The sequence below is a fragment of the Sebastes umbrosus genome, chromosome 14 (assembly GCF_015220745.1).
Source record: "Sebastes umbrosus isolate fSebUmb1 chromosome 14, fSebUmb1.pri, whole genome shotgun sequence".
NCBI classification, from domain to species: domain Eukaryota; kingdom Metazoa; phylum Chordata; class Actinopteri; order Perciformes; family Sebastidae; genus Sebastes; species Sebastes umbrosus.
In genome coordinates, this window is record NC_051282.1 from 5,327,469 (window position 1) to 5,333,072 (window position 5,604).

The 5,604-nt window shown below is 41.7% G+C and overlaps 1 long non-coding RNA gene across 1 annotated transcript; it reads right to left on the reverse strand.

Annotated features, from left to right (window-relative positions):
• Positions 1 to 232: 232 nt before the first annotated feature.
• LOC119502274 lies at positions 233 to 1,934 on the reverse strand. The gene is made up of 2 exons (XR_005210037.1): positions 490 to 1,934; positions 233 to 405 (listed from the first exon to the last, which is right to left on the reverse strand). It is a non-coding gene; the product is annotated as an uncharacterized LOC119502274 (long non-coding RNA).
• Between the last annotated feature and the right edge of the window lie 3,670 nt (positions 1,935 to 5,604).

Below are 5,604 nucleotides of genomic sequence, written 5' to 3' on the forward strand. Positions count from 1 at the left end.
TGAGAGACGGTATGTATTTTTTTGGACATCACACTGGGATTTGCCCCAGAATGCCAGATGGACAGTACACCACTGCTAACAAACTGTAGGCTGTGGTAAGTTAGTGTTGTAACTTGTGATCCAGTTGAAGAACCACTGATGCTACAGTATATGCTTACTGTTAGGGGAGGGGTTATGTTAAAGGATGTGTTGTCTTAGGTGGGACCCCAAAGCAGAGACTGACACAGGTAAGTCAAAAATCAACAGAATTTATTTTCCAACGAAGAGGAAAAAAACGCAAGCTGGAGGGCAGAGAGCTGGCTGGCTCGTGGCAAGTAGAGAATGGAACACGAGGACTGAGCACATGGGATATCTCAATCACTGGAGACGTGGAAGCAGCAGCAGCAGCGAGGCAAACCGGATGATCTGCGCACAGGAAAAAAACACAGGTAAGTAAGATCGTCACAAGCGAACACTAGAAAAATAGCAACCTTGAAAAACATGCACTACCAAATGAGACGGAATTATCTGGCTCCGTAGTGGAGTGGCGACCAGGCTTTTATGGAGAGGTTGATGAATTGAGTGGAACCTGGTGTGCCTCGTCTGCTGCCGAAGGCGGAGCCAGCCAAACCCCCCCTGCCACACACATGCCCTGCCAGGAGGAAAATACAGAGGGGAAGGGAAAAGAGAGCAAGCAAACACAAAAACATCCAACAACCAAAAAAAAACCTAACAGAATCATCACAGGATGGCTCCAGTGTGTCATCGAGGCCATTTCCAGGCCGTTTCAGGGGTGCCACCCAAAAAAAATCGTGAACAAGAAAATGGAGAAAAATACAGTTTAACGTTCTAACTTCATAATTCATCAGGCTTCTACATTTCAGTCTTTTCACATGTTTTCAGCACTTATTTTCTAACATGTATATTGTGTTGCTTCACCCAGACTTTATAAGTCATACAAGTCAACTGGAGATAAATAATTGTTGTGAATAATCTGTTACACTCCCTGCTGAGAAAACTCTGACCTTGTCCTTTTTGATTTGTTGCATCAGTTTTACTCCCTGGCTCACCGTATCACGGAGAAGGCTGTGAACCATCCTCCTTTCTCTGGTGCCTCTGTCTTATCTACTCTTACGTCATCTACCCACTCAAGCTTCATTTGACCAGTTGTCATATATACTCCAGTATGTTTCATTAAACTATTGAACATTTGAGTCAAACAGCTTAGTTCTGACTTGTCAGTTGAAGTTACAAATTATGAATCACCAGGGTTTTAAAGCAAGTTGATGACGGTTTTGTAGAAATACTTGTTTGCACCCTGTGGTGGCTTCTCATGAAGAATGGAGTAAGATGTGCTGGGGTAAAAAGGCTGATGTCTGGATCTTGCGATGATGAGCAAGTCCGCCGGTAAGGATTTGAAAAGTTCCTATTGGAAGAGAGCTCCTGGTTTAGGCTCTGCTAGCTTTCATTCCTAACTCATGACTCTTGATTTTGAGGTTTCACCTTCTGTTGTTCACATCTTCAGACTAGTTATGAGCAAGCCTCCACCAAAAGAGAGCAGAAGTAAAACAGGAAAGTCAGTGTGGTGTTTTCTGAAGTCAATAACCATCTCCTTAGTCTTCTCCACGTTTAAGGAGAGGTTATTGTTGACACACCGCGTAGCCAGTTGCGCCACCTCCTCTTTGTAGCGCCTCTCATCGTTGTTTGTGACGAGTCCCAACAACGGTTGTGTCATCTGCAAACATTGCGATGTGGTTGGAGTTAGATCTGGCGGTGCAGTCATCTGTCAGCAAGGTGAACAGGAGCTGGTGCTCAGTGTGATGGTGCTAGAGGTTCTGTTGCCTATGCTGACTGTCTGTGGTCTTTCAATGAGGAAGTCCAGGATCCAGTTGCAGAGAAGTGTGTTGAAGCCCAGTATGTGGAGCTTTTCAATCAGCTGTTGTGGATGATAAGTGTTAAATGCGGAGCTGAAGTCTATGAACAACATTCTGACGTGGGCGTCCTTGTTGTCTAGGTGGCTGAGAGCCAGGTGCAGTGCATGTGATATTGCATCATCAGTAGACCAGTTGGCTGGATATGCAAATTGGTGGGGGGGATTTGATCAACATTACTGTTTAAAGCTGAGGGAGGCAGTTTATTTTTGGCGTTATTGGGTAAAAAATCTATAATAACCTTTGAGCATATTGTGATTCAGGTGGTAGCCCAGGGTGGGCAGTTTTCGGGAAAAACAAAAAACAAAAAAATGACAGAATTTGGAAATACAGCCCTTGTCCTGCAGCTCTCCTCTCTGTCCTATAAGCCCCTCCCACCAGACGAGGGGGGGGGCATGTGCACACGCTTCATACAGTAACCTGTAGGAGTACTAGTCATTCATTTCAATCATCATCCTTCATACAGTAACCTGTAGGAGTACTAGTCATTCATTTGAACTTTCGACTTCACCCGGCCTCATCGTATGTCTCTGCATCTCTACACCGAACCACTTAACTTCTTTATCCTCCTCAAAAACCAACCAACCTGTTAAATTACATTGGTTACATACCATGTATTTATGGTACATATGCTTTTGTGACTGATTTTGCTTTCTGTTTAATTCAGCTGAAGTGAAGACAGGTGTGGGCTGGCCAGCAGACAGTATAAGAGCTTTCTCTCTTGGGCTGGAGGGGTACTGGGTCATCCCCTAAATATGTTGGTGGGAGACTAGACAAGAGGTCAGCGAGGCTGGAAGATGAGACACACAACACACCTCTCATTCTAACAGTGATTGTAAGCTTTTTGGATCCTTCGATGTTGACTGGCTGTTCAGTGGTGCCTCCTCTTAGCAGATAAATGTTTCACAACCTGATCGCCACATCAGTTTAAAAAGTAATGACATGTCAGTTGTGTACACAAGGTCATACACAGGTGTACATAAACAAAAAGTATAAGTTAGTGTATGAAAAAAAGGCATGCATATTTGCAAAAAAGGTAAAATACATTTGCGTGTGAGTATTCATAATCAAAATAACTGATTGCAAATTTCACATTAAAATAATATCACCATTACTCTCTTTATGCAAACTGGCCTTACTCTGTGCCAAAAAAACAGTTTCCGTCCTCTCACATCAACATGCTGGAGGGAAGTCTGAAAAATCCCGTGACTATCAAACACATCAGAAATTTGGAAGGAATGCTGGCTGTGAGTCTAATCTGATAAAAACGTATCGCAGCGGGCTAGTGGGAGGCACAGCGGGTCCAGAGCAGGCTAATTAGGGCCAGCTTCCTTTTCTCTGTGACCTGACAGGACCTAGAGGAAACAATAACAGGGGTCCCGTCTCTATTGTTGGTCCTGCAGTCTGCACGTCCAGCTTCACTGATGGGAGAGAGGTCATTTAGGGAAAGGGAGGGAAAGAGATGGACTAAAATGTTCCACTAAAAAATATAAAACTCACAAGTCACAGTTTAACTTTCGCTGCAGAATCCCAATGTTCCACCAACTGTTTAAGTGTAGCCTATCTCACTGTTCGTCAACAACCTGTTCTCGCTCCCAACTCTGTAAATACTGACAGCGACGCACCGAGGCACCCTTAATCATCTTTATGATCGGATATATGTTCAGAGCAACTAAAGTGGTATAAAGAGCAAGAAAGTCCACGTAGGGCGATTGGGAAGAGAGGCTGGATGGTTCAGACAAACACAGGACTTTCACCCACTGACCGTTCCTGTCCCGTGTGAAACCAAGTCAACGTTGACTCATTTTACCTTAGTTTTGTAACATAACTTCCGTACTTTACTATTGCCAGTTACGTAACAAACATACTTATTTACGTAACAAACACTCTTATTTTAACCCAAACCACGATCTTTTCCAAAATCTAACCAAGTAGTTTTGTTGCCTAAACCTAACCAAGCAGTTTAGTTGCCTAAACCTAACCAAGCAGTTTTGTTGCTTAAACCTAACCAAGTAGTCTTGTTGCCTGAACCTAACCAAGTAGTTTTGTTGCCTAAACCTAACCAATTAGATTGTTGCCTAAACCTAACCAAGCAGTTTTGTTGCCTAAACCTAACCAAGTAGGTTTGTTGCCTAAACCTAACCAAGCAGTTTAGTTGCCTAAACCTAACCAAGCAGTTTAGTTGCCTAAACCTAACCAAGTAGGTTTGTTGCCTAAACCTAACCAAGCAGTTTAGTTGCCTAAACCTAACCAAGCAGTTTTGTTGCCTAAACCTAACCAAGTAGGTTTGTTGCCTAAACCTAACCAAGTAGGTTTGTTGCCTAAACCTAACCAAGCAGTTTTGTTGCCTAAACCTAACCAAGTAGTTTTGCTGCCTAAACCTAACCAAGCAGTTTTGTTGCGTCAGCAAACCTAAAAACTAAGTAAACCTTCATTGGAAGTTTATTTTGAAAAGAGACTGCACTGAAAAAAATGTGGAGTGGAATTTACTAAGAAAAAGCTAGGTAACAATTTCCACACAGAAATTCTAAGTAGATGTTACAGATGATGTTTCAAGTAAACTTTACTTAGAGTTATGAAGTGTTTCTATCAAAGGTACTCAAGTAACCTTTACTAGCAATTTTCTGTATTTGTTACTTATACTATTCTTTTACTACTTATTTGTACTTAAACTACCTGTGCACCTAATTACAAAACTCATCTAAAAATGTTTTCTGGCTTTTCTAGGTTTTTTTTTTTACTTGCTTTTCTTTACCTTCATTGGAGAAATGTTTAAGTAATATTTACATAATATTTCATCTACCTTTTACATACTCTAGTATGCATTTGTTTTACTATGGGCTTTTTATTCAACTAAACTGTTTTAAAATAAGGCTATTACAAAACATGAAATGACAGATCATTTTAAACAACAGCACCTTTATTATGTTTTGAAACACTGGTGCAAGCTTACAATGGATACAACATATACGGTCATTAACAGACAACACTGCACCTAAAAAATACCTGTTGGAACAATCTTTACTGAGAGGCTCAGTCTAAATAAAGGCACAAACATTTTTTTTTTTTTTATTTATCTCTGTGCAGTTTTAAAGTGCAATGGCTTTGCAAAAAACATAGTGCAATCACTTGCATATCCTTTCCTTTTATGTGAGATGTGTCAGTGTTTTTGTTCCGCTGCTTTGCACGGAGCTGACACCCGTCCGCCCACTCTCTCCTCCTTGCCTCTCTGAAGCTCTGTACCCCTCTGTTGTCTGGCAAAGGCAGCGGTGCAGAGGGCGTGGAGGTCCCCGGGGACCGCCGGTACAAAAATGTACCCAAATTCACGAATACGTAGGCTATTACTACTGACATTCCTGTACTATTACATCACAACATCTGCTGTATTAGCCATGTGTTTACTGCATCTTTATTTGCACATAGAGCGGGGAAGTGAGATCAGATCACAAGTGGCCACTGGAGATGCACGTGGAGACGCATTTCACTCCACTCCACTTGTGTTCGGATCACTCAGGACTAGAAGGGCAGACAATTAAATCAGGATACATACCGTACATAAAGAATGTGAATGAATTCCTTTACACAGAAATGGCAGGAATGAACAAAGACAATATAAAACTAAAACAGTGAATAAAAATAAGAGATATCAAATTTTCTTCTATATTTTCCACAGTTGTCCTTCATAGGACAACTG